Below are 24,137 nucleotides of genomic sequence, written 5' to 3'. Positions count from 1 at the left end.
CCAGCCTAATTGCAATTGCCAGTGCCAATGGCACTACAAGTAGAGGACATGTCCTGCATGGCAAGTCCTCCCGGTGGAGCATGGTCTCAGAGTACCTGATCAATTGCTGGCTTAAACCTAGATTTCTTTTGTGACTTTGGTCATTTAAGTCACATACTCAGTTAATCATTTGCAAAATTAGATTGTACTGTATAGGAGTGTTGAGAGGATAGAAGCAATTAATGATTCTCAGATATTCAACTGGAGCAGTGGTACAGTGTGCCATCTAGATAGTTAGACAGCAATTAAAAGATGTATGAATCAGGGTCTGTTCCAGCAATTTCCAATTAATACTTTTTACTTACTCTACTTACTTACTTTAAATCTTATGAAAGATACAATCTTTCAAACATGAAAGTAACAAATGCTGCGATTCCCGTATTTCCTCTTTTCTTTCCCTACCTGATGTTTCTAGCTACCATCAAATAATCAAGATATCTAGAATGAAGTACCTGCTTAATTCAGCAACAGATTCAGTGTTGTCATTGTCCTTCTCACGACGGTTATTAAAAGCATTTTGGAGAATACTGGCAAAGAGTTTTGCCACCTTTTTTTCTTTCTTTTCTGAGAATTTCTGAAAATGCACACAGAAGTAGCTGAGCAAATATTACTATCTATGGAGCAGAAAAAACAATAATTTCCAGGATAATCTGGCACATCTGGATATACCGAGTCACACAGGATTATGACTTTATTCTTTCTGAATTCACAAAGACTTGACATTTCACTGCAAAGAAAGGACTGTTCATAGTTGGATTTTAATGGAAATAGCCTTAAACTTGCCCTAATCCTGACAGGGAGATTCAGTACAAGTCGTCTCAGATTCACACCACTTGGTTCAGAAGGTGGAATCAGTGGAAGATACAGTCTCCAGTGGACTTATCAATCAGGTCCTCTGCTACTCTAAATAGATAGGCTTCAGTGCTTTACCTGCAAATATGATTATTCTTTGCCTGGTTAAATCACTGTATGGTTGTGAGAGATGTAGATATTTCTTACATGAAATGCTGGATTGAATCTATATCTCTGAGACGTCTCATTTTCCTTAATGCCCATAGTTAACTGAAATAGTAAATATATAAAGTGCAAGTCTCCTATTAATAAAGTGCAAGCCTCCTATTATTTAAAGTCTAAATTAACATAATTACCATAATTAAGACAACTTCTTTTTTCAGTCTATTACTTCTCATCTTTTCCTGAAGGTAGATTCATTCTCGGCAGGCCAGCTTTTATCCATCAGTGAAAGAATTATTGAAATTACTACCATTAAAGTTCATCAAGACATGCACATCATCAACACCTACCTTAATATTACTGATTTCTCAACTGATTGCTAGGTGACCAGTTTTGTGGCTCATTAAAAAGACCAAGTATTAATTAAAACAACTTATCTTAAATACAGTCAGCAAAGAAAAGGTGAAATAAATAAGGTTGGACTGGCAACATTAAAAGAAAATTACAAAAATCTTTAACACATATCGAAAATGCCAATGGTCAAAGCCATGAAGTCTAAGATCAAATCTCACTATGTTTCCAATTTGGAATTTACTTATACTACAAAAAAAGAGGAACAAAAGAGCACAGATAAATAGACAATTTTTAGCAAGCCAAGTAGGATACCATCAAGATATTTGCAGCACAAGCTTCCTCACTGAGCGTATTCAAGCCCATCTTGACATCCACCATGGCCTTGCCTTCATGGCAATGAGCATAGGGATACCTTGACTATGTGTCTTTCTAGGCTTCCAAGATAAACACAATTAATTCAAAGCATGAATTTCTGATGGCTTGCCCACCAAAGAGAATAGCTATGAAGACACATTGCATAACACTAATGGAGCTGCAGCAAAATGCCTCTATACCCACAGCCACTGCTTCATCTTACTCTCAAGTAACCAGCTTCCCAGAATACCCTTGCAGCTATCAGTACACAACCTGACAGCTTTTAACCTTCAGAAGAAATAAAATCAAGTTAAAATCTTTTTTTTGGGTTGATAATGCATATCACAGTGTGCACTCATAAAAGCAGTGCAACTTTATTTAAATATCATGTCTCAGTTATGGTAGCAGCAATATAAACTTTACTGAATGTTTTATTGTTACATAGCATTCCTTGCAATAAAGGCAACTCCATCACTCTTTACTCTGCTGGAAGGATTGCTTTCTTGTAAGATCAGTCTGACAATGAGCGTACCTCGGTATGACATTTTCCTTAATATAAGAAAGTTCTTTTTATGTTCCACTACATGTTTTCTTCTTTATAAAAAGCCTGGGGAACTGGCTCAGAGGCCAGGACAATGCAATACATCATAGTGCAAAAAGGAGGGGGGGGGGGGGAACCCAAAATATAAAAAAGTGTTTCACTGCAGATGTTAAATTCCTTTATCATCCAAAGAAGTACAGCATAAACACTAGCAGCTCCCTGTCATCACACCTCAGCTCTCCCTTCCATGAAGCCCGTAAGAAAGCAACTGATTTCAAAAGACTTTTCTACACTTGCCTTTCCTGGTGAGAACAGCAGTACGAAGAAACATACTAACGGGACAAGGATGGATTCACTGCATTACCACTACCCCTACACACCTTCAAGATTTTCAGGTTTGCTGACCACAAATGTATATTTATTGCAAACAACTCACCATGCTTGCCACCACTAAACCTTTCGAGTCTTCTCTGGCAAACCTGAGTCCTGGCAATCAGATACTCAGAGAGGATCAACTCAGGCACCAAAATTAGCATTCAGACTTTCAAAAAATTTCATCACCGTGCTAAAATTCAGGGTCTTTATTTGGTGCATGTTGCTGCAAGCTGAAAACCCAGACTCCACTATCACTGGCTGCCTGCTGTCACAGTGGCTGCCCACTATCAAATCTGTCCTTACAAATTAGTTCTTATCAGAAGTCAGACCACAAGCTGAAAGTTCAAGTGGGGTCTTTGGGATCTGGATATCTGGTTTCCATTTTTAGGAGTAAAACCCATTAAAATATTCTACCCTTATTTTCTTTTCCTGTTTGGTGAGTTTGCAGTATGCCAGGAATGCTAGCTGTTCATTTAATACCATTCATTACTGTATATAGGCTATTATTTCTTTCCCCTAACACCTGACTACTAAAGCGCATTGGCAAGCTTATATTAGTGCAGAGCAGAACCTTTCCATGGCAAATAGTGCCAGAAATGTTGTTTTTCTGCTACAAACGATCAATCTTTGTGGCAGTCACTTTGATGGTCCACCTAGAGTTACGGTTCAGAGACTGTTAATTTCTGGAACTGAAAGAAATTTGTCAAGTAATATAAAGCTGAGCAACTGTCCTGACTGTTTTCCAAGGCAATTTTCCTGTCTTGTCTGCTGGAGTAGCCAAAACCCTATCACCTTTTCTGGAAGATCAGAAATGTGCATCTTTAATAAAACTCATTACACCTGCAAAGCTGGATTTGACGGACTTTATCATAAATTACATTAACTCTCTGTTACATTTATATAGAGTCCTTTACCCAAGCATAAAGTTATTTGATTGATCCCTTTCCACTGTAAACAACCAAAACGCCAGCTCTCATGATTCCACCACTTATATCAACAGGATCCACTCAGCAACAGCTGTTCAAACATTTGTTAAATCACTTCACAGCAAATAACAACATGGTGCAGCCGGCCTGTTCCTCATAGCAATATTTAACACACACACAGACACACACACACAAAAGCATAAGCTGAATGCACAAGTATTAAAAAATAAATATTTCATCTTAATCAAAAACATCCTGCAAGTCTCAGAGGATACTGGAAAGTTCCACAGGTAAGTAGTGTCTAAAAGGCTGCAAGAGATTAATAGATTCATTCATCCTGAAACCTAATTCCTAAGAATGTGCACACAGGAGTCCAAACAATCTGACTTTACACTTTGGTGCCCAAAGGCTGGGCCTGGTTCTGTATTTATTCATTTATTCATTGTAGCAGAACCCACTACCATTAAAAATATCAGGATCATGTTGTGATAGACACTCAGCAAACAGTGAAAAGGATGTCCAGGCTTAATATGTTAATGTGAGAAAACAGAGACATGAAGTGACTTGCTGAAAGAAAATCATCTATGAAGTCAGCAAGCAAAATTCAAATTTTCTGATTTTTCTGTTAATGCCTGAGCCCCTGGACCCTTCTGGCTTCCCAAATGTGACCTGATCTCCTAGAATTTCTTAGTACTGCACCCTTGAAGTTTAGACAAGCAAATTTTAAAATTTTGTCTTAATTACTGAGCTCTGAGTAAGGAAATCTTTCTTTCCCTGCATCTCTCCCTTTCCTACAGGGAGCTTAGCAAGAACTTTATTAACGAAACAAGAGATCAGCATCTTAACTTGCTAATGCCTATTTCTATGCTCCTGTTCCAGGACTCCAGAACCATATTATACATCCTGGAATTTGCCAAGAGTGATGCAATAAGCAGGCAATCCCACTCAAAGCTGAAACTGCAAACACACATTGTTCCTTCTAGACACAATTTTAAGAAGGGCTGCTGCTTGGCAAAATGTCAGGAACCATGTTACAATTTTACACACAGGTGAAAGCTGAAGAATCCACACAGCCTGTTTTCTTGCAAAGGTGTGTTCAGTCACTTTGACAAAGGCCTAATGCAGCCTGCTACCTGCTACCGATATAAGGAAAAAGTACAGATGCCTTCACCTAGCAGCATTGGATTATAGCTCTTTTCTCAGGAGTGTTTTGACTACCCACTCAGTGTCTTTGGCGAGTCCATCCCTACTCATTTCCCCCTTACGAGAATTCTGTCTTCTCCTTACACCCTTACTATCAAATGACAGAAATTTCCAAATCTTTCCACTTTTCTGTTTTCCTCTCTGAGAAAAGCACAATGCACCATATTCATAAATTTTAACACTGCAATAAATACCCTAATATAAGGCTGCATTTACTACTTACATTAAATGTGTTTGTTTTCATCAGTGGCACTCTTTCAGCTACTATGGCTTACAACCTACATAAATCAAACAGCACTGTCACTTAGGCAGTAATAAAATAATAACCACCACCTCTAAAACAAGAAAACAAATTCCCATAATTCACCTAAGCTCCCTCCTCTCCAAAAACCTTCAACTGGCATGGAATTAGCAGTCAGTTGTTTCATTTTAATATAATGCATAGCGACATAACACATGTCATGTTAGCATTGGTGCAGACACGATAATGTGTGCCTTCGGTTCTATGCGTTCTCACATGACATATTGACAAGATAGAAAACAAAAGTATCAATAAAATATAATTATTGATAATATTTTCTTTTTTATAAAGCATTTGCAAAAAAGCATACATCTTTCAAGACAATTTTTTTTTTCCAATATAGTGTTCTGAATCATAGGACCCATCTTACTTTTTTGGACATCCCACTTTTAAGTGAGATTGCTCCATAGAGCAAGGGCTGGAGGAACAACCTTGAGGTAATATAAGAAGCATGAAAATAAATATATAAAAATTTAAAAAAGCAATGCCCTTGTGTTTTAAACACCAACTTAGACAATAAAAATATTGCACATTTATTAATAAAGGTTGTTATTCTACACGATCAGACCTTAATAAAGTAACTTCTACAGCTTGTCCTCCTTCAAAAACCCCACACAGAACGTACAGCTGGAAAACTAGGCCTCATTGGACTGTAAGATTACCCAGGAATTGCTTACAAAAATATGCACAGAGCTAACTTCAGTTTGAAAGGCTGGACCCCCACTCCAAGCAGTTTGAACAAACAGTTTCATTATGAACTTCTAGGTCTTATGCTACTTAGGCACCAGGTAAGCACTGTGCAGTGATTAGAGGAATAATCCCTTTGGTCAGAATGAAGATTTAGGATTAAGTTTTGACCTTTGCTGCTAAATCTCAGGGAAACGTTAAATGATGTATAATGACCAGTCCTGCAACTAGTGAGACCCTATGAAGAATTCTACTGATTCCAGTGGGTTTAGGTTATCTGTCTGTTTCTGTGTTAAATTCAGGTATTAACTGTCCAGGGAAAAAAAGTTTAAGATCTTCAAGTAACAGGTTGTGTGGAATCCTAACGCACTATTAATGCGCCAGCCCAAAAGCAAAAATTACATGTGAGAGAAGAGTTTTAAGCAGCTGAATCATGATTTTGAATCCAGAAGAAACAGGAAAAAATAGCTGAAGTGCTACTGGACAAGTGCATGATAACAAACCATATTCGTATGAAAGTTACTTTCTCAACATTTAGTAGCACTTTAATCTTGCTGATTGGTAACTCTTGCTCTCAAAATCTACAAGAAAAGTAGATGACAAGAAAAGCTTGTCTGTTGACAAGAACAGACTTGACTCAGGGAAGACAAGGAAGTTCAGGAATCCAGCCTAGCTGTTATGTAAACTTGTGCTCAATTTGACTTCCGCAGCTTTAAATAGAATCTATAAACTAACGAAAACCCTAAAATCAAAAGGACCTCAAGACTATGTGTTTTATATTATGATTTACTCATTGTATGCCTTTTCTCTGGCTGCTTCACCACACCCATCTTGACTGTCGAAGTGCTGATGTCATAGAACCTCAGAGATTTTTTGATGCCTTTCTCATAAAAAGACACTTCTGTAAAATCTCTAAGGTTGAATCATATTTATTAAAGATAAATGGCAAAAGTATAAAGGAAAGCACCAACCCTACTAAACCAAGTGTCATTCTCACAGATATCTGTACTGTATTTATAGATAAGATACTGGAAAGTTCTTAGCAAAGCACGCTGGCACTTTCAGGAGAAAAGCAGTTGTACCTGTTCTGCATCTTACAACCATATTTAGTGAGCCAAATGCCACAGGAGTTCCTTTCATTTTTATTTTTTTACTTAGTCTAATTAGATATACCTATGCTAGCTTTTCCCATCATAATATTCTATCCTTGAGCTGAAGAATTCAGCACATTTTTCAGCACTCCCTGCATAGTATCATTACTGTCTCAGCTTGTATAAGAAGTTACTGCTTTTTGCAGAATTCTTCTCTTGAAAGCACAGTGTTCCTAAAGCATAGGCTACTGAAAATAGATAGCACAACTATTGTATATGAAACCAGAAATCATATATTAGACACTGCAAAGAGGAAGTTAACAGCCTCTGAAACACACTCATTCCCTAAGAGATGGGCATGACAAGGAAGTAGAATTACTGGGTTAATTAAAATCTTTCAGGAAGTAGATCTGCTAAACTAGGAGCTCTGTCCAAAACAAAACAAAACAAAACAACCAAATCCCTCAGAGAAATAGAGGTTGTGAAGGGGTTAGTGAAACATCAGTGTGTCTGCAAAGGGAAGTTTTCCTAAGCAGGCTTGTGGGAATATCTTGCTGAAAGTCCAAATTAGTTGGATTTGTTTTGTGCTTTGAAACAGGAGCAATTCATGTAATAGTAAGAAAGTGTTTTATACTTTGTTGAAAGAGGGCTATGCCAATCAAATAATTGGTCCTTTGTTTTGCTAAGCTACTGCTTTACAGTCACTCCCCAACACTTGTAAGTCTATTCTAACAATTACTAAGAATAAATCAGGCACACTTCGTTGTTTTGTGGGTGGTTGGGTTTTTTTTTCCTTTGTAGTGGTTCTACCAAGGAGTCATAAGAGTCCCTTCTCTTGAGGAGTGTGCTGAGAATGGAGTCTGGTATCAAAGAAAAGACTAATTTTTAAATTGGAATGTTTGTTAAACTAGCAGTGAAGGTATGAATTATTCCGTTCAGAACTCTGAGTATCTTTAATCCAAAAGCATGTTTCAAATTTTGTCCACAAAAATTTGGACTATTTCAATAAGGCTTGGTACTGTTTTATTTTTCAGTTAAAGACCAAGAATCGAATTTTAAAAGTATTCTGTCTTCACCAATTGCTATGGCTTTTAAATGCTTAATGTACCTAAAATCCCAATTTGGCAAAGTAGTTAAAGCCTTTGTTCAGAAAATGAAGAACACAGCCATAGCACAGGCCTAGCATGATTTAGGCATATAAAAGAACAAGATTTATTTGGTTATAAGGAAAAAGGAATAGTCTTTTTATTGAAAGTATTTGGTCTGTACCCAATGTTCCTATACGGATGCCAATTAACACATTGTTGAGTTTTAGTAATTTTTTCATTTCAATGTTTTGTTTAAGGAAAGAGGGGAGATGAGGTTGGCAGTAGGAGGGAAGACTGCTTATTAGATTTAAATGTGTAGGCAGGGAGACATAAAAAAGCTAAACAAGGACTTAAACACATAGGTTCAACCTGTTGATGCATATTTTCTCTTTTTTTTTTTATTTTCTCTTTCTGCTACTTTCCCTAATAGAAAGTCACAGCATTTTTCAAGCAAATTAATTTTGAAAGTCTGTTTCTAGGGCTGGTCTCCAACCTGAACACCTTACAGAGACTTACAACACAATTGTTACAAATAGCACTGGAGGGAAAAAATGTAACTGTGTGGAATGGGTATTTTTAAGCATTTAGGCTGTTATCTCTCACTGGAATTCACTGTGACTAAATTCTTTTGAACCGTCTTGAAATTATAAACCATAGAATATAGTATTTATCTATTAAAAGAAAAAAAAAGAGTAGACATGACCCCTTTTAAGAGGACAGTGCCATCTGTGACCACTTACAGTTTGTTAGAAAGCTATTTATTCAGTTTACAGTGTGTATTTTGAGTGTATACATAACATAAGAACTAGATTTCATGAGTGATACAAGTTTGTTTCTGAGGACTAAGGGAATGTGATACTGGAAGTTCTCTATGAACTGTCTGAAAAGTTTTTCTGAAGGGATTACGAAAGCTTGCGGGGGGAGCTAAACAGAGAAATGTATAAATGCAGTTTGGGTGTCAGCAAAGACTAAATCTATATCACCTTTTATATTTCAAGATCTCTATCTATTTAGCAACTTTATTTCTCAACCTCTAGTTTGCATGTCTTTGACAGCCCTCATTCAAACCATATGCAAATACTAAATGTGTTACTGTTAGAGGTAACCTGAGATGATTTCTTATTCATTTAATCACATTAATCTGTTAATTCCAGAAGACTGCAGTTTTGAATTATATCAATATTTGCATTACCAGGAACTGGGAGTCAGCTAAGCACGTGGTTGGTTCAGCTTTACAGAGGGCTATTAGAGGATTTTTAGTATTTTGCATATCGAATGTAGACTCCTTTAGGATCTCTAGGGACACTGTTAACTTTCTACTCTTTCCCTTGGCCATTTATGGCCACTGTTAGAGGCAGGATACTGAGCTAGATGGATCACCAGTCTGAGTCAGTGTAGCTTATAAAACTATATTTATACTCCGTAGTAGCAGGTCTCTGCTTCACACTAATTATCCTCCATTCTCCAAAAGAAGACTGGAGTCATACAAATAATGTTAAGTAGGTAAGTTAGCTGAAAACATGATGTGAATCACTGTTGCCTCTCCAAGCACAGCACTTTTATGGTGGCTTAGAAGTATCTTCTACTTATTTGTTTGATAAACTCACAAAAGCATGAAGTAGTTCTAGCCAAGATAATCCCATAAAAAGTATACTTAGATCAGCCGGAGAGTGTGTACAAGGAGCTGCACAGCAGTAACAAGGCTCAGAGTAATGCTGGTTGCAGTGCATCCACAACCTGAGAAGATGGGCTACACCCCTGAATGCGCCACTGCATTTCCATAAACATTCTTTGTGTTCTTTCAATTAACAATACATTTTAAAGTCGAAAACCATGAACATGTATGCTTGGAACATTCAATTTGGGAAACTGGGAAAGTGTGTTCATCTCTCGTGACTCCTTTTTCTCTATATTTTTCCTTAATAAGGCCTCAGTGTTTCAAGGCCACTGAAGAATTCAAAGAATGCCATTAACCAAGATACCACCCTGCTAATTAAAACTAAATACTTGTTCTGAAAGAATTCCATAGCAAATCTCAAGTCTTACACACAGAAACTCCTTTTAAAGCCACAATATTAAAGCTTTCTGTTTTCCCAGCCTTTCTTTTGTCTTTGCATTCTTTGTCCAATAATTACTCCATCACAATCATGAGACTAGAGGCTCCTGTATTATTATTATCCCATAACTTGTAAACTCCAGTTTTCAAGTTTTGGCCTCAAGAGTTTGTTCTCTGCTTGCTGGGTTGCTTTTAGAGTGTGGCTGTACTTGTCTTTATCACAGGAGAGAGAAAAGGAGAAGGGAAGAAAGGATTAAAGGGAGCAAGAGATGAAATAAATTGCTGGAACTTACGTTCACTTGGGGCAAGGAAAGATGTGTTAGTGGCTGAAAAAAAGGAAAAAAAATCAAGAGTAGCCCCGAAACACTTGAACTTCCTGAAATTTACATATTTTCTATAATTTTCTATTTTTTCTGAACAGACAGGTGAAAACTGCAGCTCTCGGATTTACATTTAGTGAATTGTCATACATAAAGGCACTGAACTGGAAGTTTGCTTAGAGCCCCAGGACTGGCAGGAAGTCTAGAAAGTCTTTTGGCTACCAACAGTGAAAATGTTGCTGCATTTGCCGAGAAACAAATGCGAACACAACATCTACATGTAAATACTCCAGGAATCCCGTCTCCTTGCTTCAAAAATCTAAGCCATGCCTCACTGTTAACTTTAGGAAGAAAAAGCTATTATGTATGTCATAATACCCCATTTCCTTGCATACAGGAGAACCAAACAGCTCAGAAGTCAAGCACAACCTGCTCAGGAGTTGCTTTTCTTACAGTCTGCTGTCTCTTCCATCACAGACAGATGTAGCTGTAAGGCAGTAAAATTCAAGGCAATCTCTCAAGATCAAGCAAATTTCTTGCATTGAGTTTTGCCATGTACTTCTGTGCTTTTGGACAGCAGTGCCTTATTATCTCCACAATAGTTCTTCAAAATATTATTTAATGACTCTTGCTTTTACACCTAAGGGAAGGAAGCTCACCATCCTGAGCAGCTGTAACTTGTTTTATAATTGCAAAAACCTACTTCACAGCAGCTGTGAACATGCATAGCCTGCTCTGCCTGGATTCAGCATTATGGCAGCTATGTTAAATCCCTGGTCTCTGAATGCAAGGAGTTTGGCAGAAGAGGTAGGTATGACTTGACATACATAAAACATTTTCATGTCACTTCCAATATGAGTGCACATTCCACTTTCCCTCATATCCCCACCCAAATGAGATTAAATCACTATTATAGCAGTTGATCTCTATTTACATGAAACAAATGTATCCTACAATATTGTTTTGATACATGTATTGCTGCTTTTTCGCGCAAATTTTATGCCTCTCTGAATATAAGAGGTGATGTAGAGAAAAATAAATTGATAAATACAGCCATATTTGAATTCCTCAAGTTCTATGGATTGCCACAGAAGTTACAGTTCTCAAAGCTTCTCCAAGCTTGTTTAGCTATAAGACTTTAGAGAAGGAAGAGAGTTTGCGAAATAACTAAGCCTGGAGCTCAGAAACTCCTTTTCATTTCAAAAATGTTTGAAATATTCTCAGTTAAGTTTCTGAAATGACATACAGCAGACTTCCAGGTCTGCAACATCTTGTCCTAATTTGCAATGCAAAGTTTTACCAAAATGTAATGGAATTTAAAGGCCCTTTTTTAATTTATTTTTTTTTAAATCCAGAGAATCATCCTTCCAGAGTCTCAGGGACTGGCCCTGGCAACAAATAAGGAAGCTGAAGTACTTCATTCATGTTAGATAGCATACCTCAGGGCAGTTTAAGACACAGAGGAACACACTGGTAATTGCTGCTCATTCTCAGAGTAAAAAATGGTTTGCAGCTCTACCCTTATACAGATGCTGACATGATTCTTCCTATATAACAAATTGCTTTACATTGTGGTAACATGGCCTTTCAACATATGTCAGTTCGGTTTCTTACATCAAAATGAGAAACATTGACTGTACTGTACTAATTTTTATGCCTTTCTAGTAGTGTATTAAGATCTAATCACACAGCTGAGATAATGGCTCTTATTTGCATGCTAGCAATTAATGTTGAAACAGGCAAACTATGCAAGAGAGGGAAATATGGCTTAAGATTCTTTTTCCCATATTCTGAAATACAGGACCTCTCTTCCAATCTTACACTTACCACCATGCTGTAGGTGACATTGCTGTAAAATATGAGGAATTGTGGGGGCTTTCGTTTGTTGGGGTTTTTTTTGTTTTGGGGTTGGGGTTTTTTTTCAGAGCAGCAAGCATTCCTTACTAGTATCTACAGTGTTTTGAAGTCCTTAGGTGCAGTCAGATTACCAACACCAAGTTTTCAAAACGTCTGGCTTGTGCAAACTAAGAGCATTGAGATTCCTATGTAGGAAGGGTTCGATTATTTCTGCTTTCTCAGCTTTGAGAGCTGCCTCTGCAGCCTATGAAGCTGGTTAATACTGTCACAAGGTTTCCATTCTAAATTCAAACCAGATCTAAAAAGCAGACAGACACAGTTGCTGCACTTTTGTTTAAGAAGAGCTTAACAGCAGTAGCTGTGCCTGAAAAGCGCTACTCGACTCCACTTAAGCCCCATTAGAGTAAAGCTCAGGTTTTGCTCGGCTTGCTCTACAGAAGTGAACAGCGAATAATTCAAATGTTTGGTTAATTCTGTAAGAACAGCGTAATGTTAAAACAGTACAAGTCTAACATGCCTAACATGTGTGGTGCATACGCGCCACTGGGGCTTGGCAGAGATGGAGCAGGGTAGTGTTCCCAGTGGAGGGGTTTTGTGAGGGGAGGGAGGACAGGGCCTGGAGGAACTTTTCCCCACCTGTGAGGAAATAACTGTCATGAAGGTGCAGCTTAGGGATATTCAGAACAATCTGCCCAGTGTTGTGCCACTCTTCACCCAGCCAGCAGCACAAATACCTTTTTCTTTTCCCCTCTCCCACTTGCCCTTTTCCCCCTCCAGCCAGGAACCGCCACATTAAATAACCACGCTATTGTTTGAGGGAAAAGGTGTGTGTTCGGGGGTGGAGGTTCCAGGGGCATTACAAGGCCGATGGCGAAAGGCAGGGCTGACTCTGTACCTCAGTATTGGCTCGGAGAGTTAGCGCTGGCTCCGTCTCTGCTCCAAAACCGGCGCCGGGGGAGGACGGGGGGTTGCGGGGCGGCCCCTCGCCTCGCTGACAGGAACCGGCCGGGACCGGCGGGGGCGCGCGGCCGCCGTTGGCGGGAAGGGCCGCTGAGGGGAGGGGGGCGCTGAGGGTGATGGTGGCTGTGGTGAGGGTCTGGCCTAGCGCACGGCCGGCGCCGGGAGCCGCCTGCTCTCCTAATCACTGCTTTAACACTTAGACACAGCGTCTACAGACTGGCAGAGTGCTTCAGGTGAGATCTTACCTCTTCGCTCCCGTTTCCATACGGACAAGTTGGAAGTCTGTCTTCCACAGCACGCCTAGTCCCCAGGGCCTTGCTGTAGTCCCATTATGGGACAGAATCTGCTGTTTTTCTTACGATGGTAATGGTGCCCTGTCAAGGAGGCAGTTAGACTGGTTTGGCATGACTTTTTTTCCTGACAAATTCAGCTTAGCTGTTCTTTCACTTTAAAGTTTCTTGGCATTTGAAATATATGTGTTTGCTAGCACGGTCAAAGGATTTTTCTTGGAATTCAGTTTAGCTGGCTGACTTACGAAAGATTTCTCCTTTCCCTCTCAAAAAAAAAAAAAGAGTAAAAAAGTGTGTACTTTCCAGTGTTTGCAGTGCTTTAGCCATTTTCTGTCATAACCTAGAATAAATTGTGTCAGGTTTTATTAATTTAATGATTCATCTTAGTGCAACCTACGTTACCCTTTCTTCATTTTAGCCAGAGTTTCTCATACTTGATCTTTGTATTTTCTACTGAGAAAAAATCGCTAAGCTTTCGGTACAAAACAATATAACCACAGACCAGATTGGTAGGCTTTGAACAAGAGAACCTCTTCCAAGGAGGTGATTTTTTTGTGAGTGTGGGGAAGAGTTTCTCACAGCTGCAAAGCTGTGGTACACCATAGCAGCTCCCGTAGCCTTCAAGTCTTGGTCTTTACACTGCCGTTGTCATGCTGTCCATTTAATAAGTAAATCTCCACTAGTTTCTTTTACACCAGTGTTCTTTATCACAACCTCAACATTTTGGCTTCATGCAAACATAAGGAACTAACTCAGCAGCTGTAATTCAGCTTGACTTACTGGAGAGCAAACTAATTAAAAATGAATCCTAAAGGAAAAGTGAGGTTTGCAAGGGAGGATAACGTGAAAGATACAAAGTGTGATCTAGCCTAGAAGGGATGGACTGGACTTTCTTCATAACATAATGTCAGATGCAGAAAAATACTTTACAAGCAGACTTAAGATGTAAAATGGTGTGAACTGTTCATAGTATCAAAATGAAGGAAATCTGAGGTGCTGGAACAACGGGCTCTGAAAATGGAAGCTGTGTAGGCCGAATCAATTTCTAGACCACATCTAGTTGGTAACAGGAAAAGCTGAAATTTACTTTTAAATGCATATAGTGATTATATGCAAAAACATGATTTGTGAGAACACTTTAGTGTTTACTGCCTATCTCCATCTGAGCCCTACAGATCCTCTTGAGAATATCATAATATGTAACGTTTTGCTCCTGTACAATAAACACTAACTAGGAAGCAGTTTTAATTTAAAGCCAGCTACATTTTTGCCATTTGTAGTAGTTAACAGAGGATAGTAACAGTTAGCAGACAATGGCTAAGTGTACAGCATCTATGAATGAGAGATTAAAAATAATAATAATGAAGATGTATTAAGAAACGGATTGCTTTTCATTACATCACACGCTCAGCACAAATGAACACATCCTTAAATAGGTTTTACTGGTTTAACTAGTTATTTCAGTTCCTAAGTAAACATCACTTGAAGTGATATCTAAAAATACAAGAAATATGATTTGTGTGTTTGTAAAAGCAACTGAGCTTAGATCTCCCACAAATTTGCACATCTTTTGATTTTGAAGTGACTTCAGTGCATAGGAGACTAGCAAGACTGATGAAAATAGTTACAGCTATCTGCACAAGAAATAAAGATTACATCTAGAAAAAACATCTGCGTTCTTGGAATTCCAGTGTCTATTCATATACATGATTTTCCTCAAAAATATCAAGTGTTTTCTTTTCCCAGCTATATCAGTAACACAACTTAGGATCTTATACGATCACTATCTTAATTAAATGCGTATGCTTGATGTGGTCTCCCTTCTGTCCTGTATCATTGTTTACAAGGTCTCTCCTACCCGCATCACCCTGCGGCCTTTGCTTGCCAGCCCAGTCCACCACATCATCACCTGATTTTTGGCCATTATCTTGCTCCTCTATCATTCCTAGTTTATTTAATTTTCTGTTTTGTTTTGTTTTTTAAGCTATGGAGCATAATAATCTATTCTTTACTGGAGGCTTGATGACAATCTATTGCAAGCTTACAGGTGTCTTGAATAAGAACCTATTGTTGAAATATTACTATTTCTAATACTTTATTGTCCTTACTCTACTGCTCTCTGTAAGTGATCCAAACTCATTACTGAGGCAAAGTCAGTTTTTGAGCTCTCATGAGTTGTTCCCATGCATGGCAGAAAGAAGAAAAGCTTATTTTGTAGTAATCTGGCTAAAAGATTAAAAGTGGTGTTTCTTTGTAATAACTCCCTGGATGTATTTCCCTCGAAGTCCTATGTAGAAAAGACAGAAAGGAGAGACTCTGTGGTGCCTTGGTTCTTGCTTACAGTTCCAATTTTATGATGCAGAATTGTCTTCTGAGTATCTGGTGGGCCTCAATGTGGAAGTGTGGCAATCTACTTTTAAATCTTCAGAACAGGAAGTGGGGAATCTCCTTTGTTCAGGACACAATTGTGTTTTGTTTATGGACTGATAATATCAGTAGTAGAATTATAAACAGAATATAACCTATTTTTGAGGGCTGGGGAACTGTGAGAAATGAGTTAAAATAAAAGCAGCAAGACACTTGGGTTTAAAGCATAACAGTGCAAAGGACCAGGAGGAAGTCACCAGCCAGTACTTTTTCTTGTTATGCCTGATCTGCAGCAGCCTCAACATCTGTTGTTTAGGTCTAAACAGTTCAAAGTCAGACTGTACTTTTCTTGAAATAGTGACTTATTTATTTTTTAAATGAATGTCTGTCTTCAGCATTCCCACACAGAACTCAGACATTTGCAGAGAGACAGACCTGTTTCTGCCTTACCTAAATTGAATAACATATTAGAAAAAAACCAAGTACTTTCAGTTTAGCAATTGTTGGCATGTATGTCATTTCTATGTTGCAGTAAAATTTGTATTGACTTTAGCTTTGGGGTTGTCCCTCTATGCCTCGCTGTAACTGGTGGTGGAGGAAAGGGAATTCCAAAGACTGGGCAGGCTAAAACAAATTGGAGGGGAGTCATCAATACTTTGGAAACTTGGACTATATTGGGCCAGTTTTGATTTGCCTTGAAGAAGTCAGCGCTACAGATACACAGTAAATCTACAAAACCCACGCAAGCTGGACAAAAGCAGAAAAATCAATCCTACAAACAAAACCACAATAAAAAAAAAGCACTTGTTGCACTTAAGACTTAATTTTATGCTATGGAACTGACATCATGACCTCATTTGAAGTAAAGCCACTGCCTTAGAAAATGAGCCTCACAAACTTATTTGCAAATACAATTCATGACCCATTTCTCATCTTTAGTCCTGGGGTTTTGGGTAAATGTCCCTTCTGGGACTATTGGAGAAAAAGCTTTCAGAGCTAAAGATGGTGTGTCCTTCATGTTGCTACATCTAGGATGTCAACCACACCAGGTAAAAAAACAAATAGGCAAACAACAAAACAACAAAAAATGCCCAGAACCTCCAGCCCTACACCCAACAAAAAAACCGTAAAGTTTTACCACAGAATAAAATTGGCTCTTGCTGTATAGTAAATTAGTGTACCATGTTGTATGGGCACCACATATCTTAGATACGTATCGACTCAAATTAATCCTTTTTTTTTTATAGTGGTGAAGACAGGCTTGAGATGCCTCATGCAATGAAGTATTATTTTGATGCCTAGATTACCTTGACCTCTCTGATAACTTCTACCAAAGGGCTAATTTTCACAATTCATACAGGCTTTTAATCAGAAGTTTTCCACAGCCCCCACAAAAACTTCTGATACAAGCTTTACGAGGCTTACTAGCTGCCTCCTCCTGCATGCAGGGTAAGGCCATAAAGCCACTTAGATCTGCACAGGAAGCAAATCCACTCTGCAGAAAGGACGTGACTTCATAGTTCTCTATTGTCGTCCCGTCCCCTAGTGACAGAAAGTCACTTCCTTACAGCTTGCTGTGTAGCAAAATTGACACCTGACCACCACCAATCTCAAAATTCATATCAGAAAGACAGCCTTCTCTCTAGTGAAGACAAATTCAGACTCTTGAGAGCCTGTCAAGCTTTCACAAATTGGCTTTCCAGGAATGTTAACATTAATTTGACTCAGTTTCCTTCGTACCAGATGAGCCATATCAAGAAAAACAGACTGACTGACAGAAAATACTTTATTTAAATTTCATTATCAAACTCACTAGCTGTGACTGGAAAAGGTAACTGGAAGCATTATCTATAAAGTTTAAAAGTGCAGTTTGAGGGTGCTATGTGCAGTATAAATTATGCTCCACATTTAATAAATGACTTGAAACAACTTTTCAGAAGAGTATGAAAAACACAGAACCTCCTACAACTTCACCTCTTTATGTTGTTTGGGAGATCCCAGAGAGAGTATCTCCTAAATTAGAGTAGAATGCTTGAAGAGCCTTACCCTTTCCTCACTACGGGAGAGTGGCGCAAAGAAGTCACTGACAGTAGGAAGACCCCGGAGGAAGGCATATGGAGCAAAAGTTGTTCTGGATTGACACACTGGCAGCAGGCCGTGCAAGCATCATGCAGCTCTCCTGAAATAGAGTTCTCATGTAGAAGATTTGGGCAAGCTCAGATTTCTGCTTTGCTTGGCTCTGATCTATGCCTAGTCAACAGTTTGTTTATAGATGTGAACTTTAGCTTTGACTGGAACTTCACCTTGCGTTGCCTCTAGGTGGTTTAGACAAATTAACTTTCTCCTGTGCTGGCTGGTTTCTCTAAAACCAATGCTATCTCACTGGAGCTTTGTGTGCTATAACATTACAATGCCCTAAGGCAGGATTAGGCCATTTGTTTACATATAAACATGTGGCACACTCCACAAGTACAAGTGTTTGGTTTTGCATACCTAGCAGATAACAAGGCTGTAAATTTTATTGCTAAATATTATAAACCTAGATCTATGACTTTTTTTCCCCAAGAATTGTGTTTTGGGCCTGATTCAGATCTCACTTTTACCAATTCTAGGTGGATATAGCAGGAACCTGTGACACATGCATGAAATTAGGGTAAAACTCTTTAGGTTGCTTTTCAATAGCACTGATATTACTTGTGAGGTTTTTTTAACATAATATAAAAAAGTTTTTATAAAAATTACTAGTTCACTTTTCAGCAAGATGCAAACATAAATGATTAAAATAATATATTTTTCCATAATTTTCCATTTGAATGCCTTATATATGTATACTGTATAAGGAACATGACACTTTTCCGACAGCATTACAAGAATGACTATTTCTGGTTTTCTTTATTCTGTACGTTACTGGGTTGTGTCTTTTTCCTGAAAATGTCTCTATCTAAACAGCTATTAACACAGATATTTTTCACTATTGTTTTACCTTCTACAGGTTCAGCATTCATCACCACAGAGAGCTGCTATTGCTGCATGGATCCTTCTCCACATTGTCTCAAACTGCCCAGGATTTTATAAGGTAATTTCAGTACTGTCACATCACACTTGAAACAGAATATCTACAATATGTGATTATGTTTTCTTATTCATATCATTAACATTTTGTACCATTTACATAATTTCTTAAGTTCCTGTAAAATGAAATAAACCATACGCTAGAAACTCTTTTTTGGAGGGATACTCAAACGTCTTGAGGGAAAAATGTGAACAACTTATTCATAGAAAAAACATGTCTGTTTTAACACAAAATTTGTTGATTTAGCTGCTCAAAAAAATCCAGTGAAAACGAATTTTAATGTCTTTGTGGGCTTCCAACAGGAAAAAAAGGCACATGCAGACAAATGGGAAAGGCAAGTTTATGAGACACATTTGCATTAGAGTTCAACCTTAAATTGCAAAAGAATCATAATCATTACTGCACTGTTTTCTGTCATTCCTGAGTGGCTTTCAAATTTTGTTTTCAGTTTAGCTGCAAAAGCTAACAGCAGTATCGCAGTTGCAGTGGTGTGCAAGGATTTGCTCTTCTGTTTGTATCTCTGGACACTATGAAACCCCTTTTCATACATGTTTCCTTTTCATTAACAGTAAATATGGGGATGGGATATCATGTGCTTCTTTGCGTACTATTAAGAGTAGAATGTCAGAGGCTTTAAGACCTTCAATAATTTCAATTCAAACGTGTCGTCTGAAGAATACATTTCAAGAAAGGAAAAAAAAGTAAAACTGAACACAAAAAATATTAACCTTGTAATGGTTTTAGGTTGCTCAGTCGATATTAAGCTGATAAAAATAATCTAAACAGAAGTAAATTATTTCAGAACACAACTTTACAGATTTATAAAGAGATTTTCATGATGAAAATAATGCATAACTAAAAGAGTGTTTATTTTGGCATGCTTCACTGTAGTTTTCTACATTCTAAGATCATTAATATGCATGATCATATCTTTTTGTACTTGGATTCTTAGGTTTCATGTGCTGTTTATGTTTCTAGTGGTATAAAAGGTTATTTTATTTGAATGTACAGTGTCTTCACTTGTTGTTACTTAAGTGATCTATTACAGAAGTGCTACAAATTGAATGGTAACAGAATTAATGCAGTAATGAACTACACGCCATAGACACTAGGAAATTGCAAATGCAGTTATGTTTGTATCACTAACTCAGCCAGTGGAATGCCTCTTTATAAATGTGCATCACCAACATGTGAGGAATGTCCTAACAGGGTTCAGCTATTCCATAGCTCTTCTGCTTTTATCTTACAATTATTTTGTGAAACATGTTGAATTAAGGAGTATATGTCTTGCAAAGTGCATCTGTTATACCATGGCAGGTGTATGGTGCACCTGTTTACCAGCACTAATCAGAAATAACTACAGAATGATCAGTACTGTTTAAATTCTGGTCTATTAGAAGCGTGTTTTCTAACCAAATAATGACAGATGCAGAAGGTTAAAAAAAAGACAGCTCCTGCTGAGTCTAAAAATCTGTATAATGAGGTTAAACTATATATACATATTTTTTAATTAAAAGTGTGATGTGATTCTTTAAAGAGCTATTCAGTTTAAGTAGTTCTGTTCACTGGAAATGCATGTTAACTCCTTTCTACAGAAAAGGTAAGGAGGGATTATTGTTTCTTTAGGGGGCTGCACCAAGTAGATAATTACATGCTGTAAGATATAATCACACAGATACAATAAGGAGTCTAGGGCCAAGCAGGATGATGATGTTTCTACTAGTACCTTTGATTGCAGTATAGGGAACTGCATTGTGTTACAATTTTTAACCAAGCACATAATAACCCAGGTGTGCTATGTCCTCTCTGTAACTCTCGGCTGTCGTTGTAACAACATTGCTGTATCTACTAAAGGGGAAGGGATTTTAAAGGCTCTTAAATGGGAGAAATAAACAGGCAGGCCTTAGGGGATACGTTTTGGGATAACTGGGTCCCACAATCAGAAGTGGGCATGGCAATTTCGAAATTTCTTCAAGATTTCTAGCACAGCCTTAGTAATTGGACTCATTGAGAATGGTTCTTACTTTTAGATTGTTGGTCTGCAAAGTATTTAGATACTGGGTTCATAATAAAGTTAAAAGGCTTAAATGAATGAATGAATTTTGAATTTTTCAGAAGAATGCTGTAAGTGAACATGCACCCACTATTAAGCAGAATCCATAGCATTAGTGAATTGTTTCTTGTGATATCTTTTGGAATTGAGTTAATCCTTCAGAGGAGTGTTAGTCAAATCACAGGATGTCTTTGCCTTTCTCGGAACTTTTACTGTTCACAAAATGACTGCTAGCATTACATGTCAAATTTAGAGATCACAGCTGTAAATTATTTCATTCAGTCTCATTTCTGTTCAACATACATGTTGAGTAAAATCATGAGTTAAGCAGAAACAGTACTTTAGTATTAGCAGATCATTCTCTTGCAATCCTGCTACTCCCAGTGATGCCATCTAAACCCTGATGTACTACTGCCCATACAGAGCACACTAGTATGTACTGCTAATAGAAAATTAATCTGACCCAGAACTATTCTGTTTCTAATTCTGAGAAATTCAGAACAAAATCTTGCTCTTCTAAGTTCTGTATTATATCGAGTTGAACACTTGTTGATGACCCTCGATCTTCCTAGACAGTAAGCAGCAGAAAAATGATGAGTTTTCCTCTACTTTCCCAAGCTGCTCTATTGAACAGGCAAGAGAAGCCCAATCTGTGCCTTTATAAAGATGCCCAGAGCACAGGAAGAAAAACCTGTTAATTTTCACATTAAATTTCAAACTTCATTCATGCAGGTTGTACCAACCTACTGTCTCACCTCAGATATGTCCATTCATTCCAAACCTCAGTTTTCAAATCAACAAAATGCAAATACATGCATAATTTGCAGGAAAGAAAATCTTACAAGGAAGCCTAATGAAGACAATTTTATAAAACATTTTCCTTTCTTTGGAAGAAAAACATACACTGCACACACAGAGGAAAATATCCAACTGCATTTAATACATAGAAAATTTTTCTCTGTCACATACTAGAGGTGTTAAAACGTAAGTATAAAGCAGACAAAGCACCAAGTTTGCAAAGGCAATGCAAGTAATTACATAAGTGTTGCGAGATATTAATTGTTCAGTTTTACCAGGCAGATGAACTTTTGTGGACTCCTTTACCTTAATTGATTCGTGTTGACAGGTTCAGGGCATCTCCTGCTTCAGTCCCCTTCAATACAAGCCAGGCAAGTTTTTCTAGGGAAAGAAAACCAAATAATTTTGTAAGATATTAATGACAAGCTGTTGTATCTGGGCGAAAGACCGGACTGTTGGGCTTTATTAAATGGACTTTGTTTTTTCACAGTATGGGGAAAATTGTTTCAGTCTTCCCCTCAGTTACTGGCATTTGTTTACTCATTGGTTCAAATTGATTCCATAAGCTTTTAAACTTGGGCAAGGCAAGTAGCATGCATAAAGCATCTCTTTCTTCTGTTGTGGTCAGAATAGGGTTTTCAATTTCTAATGAAAGATTTCATAGGAATAGTTGTTCTGCCTACAACTGGCTACCTGCATGAACCAGGAAAGATCACTGAGCTATCAACACAGAGTTCTCTGGTCATTGCGTGAGCAAAAAAGTAATTTTTTCATGATACCTCCTGCCTTCTCTCTCCTGACAAGAAAGTACACACTGACAAGAGATTTCAAAAGTGAGTAGTGGCTTTTTTAGTGTTTCAAAATGAAATGGACTTTAAAAACTAGAACTTCTGGCAGATTTTTCAGTAGGGCACTCTCTACAATATCAGACAAATTACTCCTGTGCCTTAAGTGTGGGGCAAATTCGGAAAAAGTCATCCAAAAACTCTGTGGGCAAATACTGTTTGGTTTTCAGGTGCATTTTCTTTTTAGGGAGTAATTAAAGAATGAGGATTTTTTTTTTCCTTTTCAACTGTGGAAGTAAACGAACCATGTTATTGACTGAAGAAGGTGACTTCAATTAGGTGCGGTAGTTACTCCAGTGAATCTCCATCTGGAGGCACATCTGAGTGCCATTTGAACTGGAATCCATAGAATTATTGCAGCAGGAACAAACATACTCCATCTAGATTTAGTCTACCACAAATATCAACTCATTAAATACTACAAGTTCCCAGGCTCTCAAAACTCTACAGAAACTCTAGGCAACAGAAGTGGATGTCAATGTATTTTAGTGTGTGGAGTACAAGCAGATACATTCACTTTAGTTCACAAGTCTGCCTTAAATTTGTAACGCAGCCTCAGCTACACTGGGAGATAACAACCAGCAATTGTCAAAAGCCTGCTTCCAGGAGTAACTTCTGTCCCTTTTCACCAACTCTGAGGCAGCTTCATAAACAACCTTTAGAACTGGGCTGTTCCATTATTTGTATTTAATTACATATATATATTTAATTTCCATTTTTAAGTTGTACATGGCTCATTTTCTCTGTTCTATCAATGTAATTATCCCTTCTCTTAAAAATAACTGCCAAGTCCAAAGTGCCAACGACTCTTTTTCAACCCAAGTGTGCATCTACATTACACGGTCAAAGCTTGCAAAGACCCAGAAGACAGAGTGAATCTACAGTATAAACTGTTCTGATATCAGGTATGAGCCCTGATTCAGTGTAAATTGTACCCCTTTGTTCATCAGCTTTGTGAAAAAGCAGTGAGCAAGGAAGACCATCTCCCTTCCCCTAAAACACTCCTATTTTTAAAACTTTTGAGAATTTGAAACAGCTTAAGATTTTATATATTCTTTCTTGTAATAGATGATGAAAATGTACCATAGAGCAGTTTAGCTAAATACAGAATTTGCCTGGAATTATGTGAGACCATGTATGAAACTTTGTGACTTGGTGGCAATGTTAGTTTAAGGGGTTCCTGTGTTATTTCACAGCCCCTGCCTATTCAGTGTCACCCTTGCTCCACAAAGTACTGCTCCTGCCATCAAATCCTCCAGCTTATTACAGGAATGTGTGAAGTAGTGAATGGAGACAGGGTAAAATACATACCACTGTTGGTGTTTGGTTTAAGTTCTGGGTTATTTTTTGCCTTACCAGGAAAACGGAGTTCAACAAGCACAACTTGGAGACAGTATACTGGGGCTTAAAACTTAATTTTCATAGAACTTCAGGAATACTTAAAGCTTAGCACTTGCTTAACTGCTTTACCTGATATGATTCAAATCCGGCCTGTACATACTTGCAGAATTCTTTGCACACAGTACACAGACCTGTGTGTTTTGTGCACGTAACTGTCCACTGAAATCTAATACCAAACATTTTTATAAATTTTAGATGAAAACT

General features: G+C 37.9%; 1 protein-coding gene across 7 annotated transcripts in view; it reads right to left on the bottom strand.

Moving 5' to 3' along the window:
• KCNIP1 (potassium voltage-gated channel interacting protein 1) overlaps positions 1–17,905 on the bottom strand; it is a 575,674-nt gene extending 557,769 nt beyond the window's left edge. For 2 of the 7 annotated variants that reach the window (XM_054217176.1, XM_054217181.1), the window contains exons 1-2: positions 17,810–17,888; positions 13,352–13,480 (exon numbers count right to left, since the gene is read on the bottom strand). The gene's annotated coding sequence lies outside the window, so the exon portion shown is untranslated. Of the gene's footprint in view, positions 1–10,262; positions 10,296–13,351; positions 13,481–17,809 lie in introns of those variants that run through there. The other 5 variants (XM_054217177.1, XM_054217184.1, XM_054217179.1 and 2 more) reach the window with 5 other exon arrangements.
• Between the last annotated feature and the right edge of the window lie 6,232 nt (positions 17,906–24,137).

This window comes from Rissa tridactyla, chromosome 11 (genome assembly GCF_028500815.1).
Source record: "Rissa tridactyla isolate bRisTri1 chromosome 11, bRisTri1.patW.cur.20221130, whole genome shotgun sequence".
Taxonomy (NCBI): Eukaryota; Metazoa; Chordata; class Aves; order Charadriiformes; family Laridae; genus Rissa; species Rissa tridactyla.
Note: the sequence above shows the minus strand (reverse complement) of the source record. Positions and strands in the feature narration are given on the sequence as shown.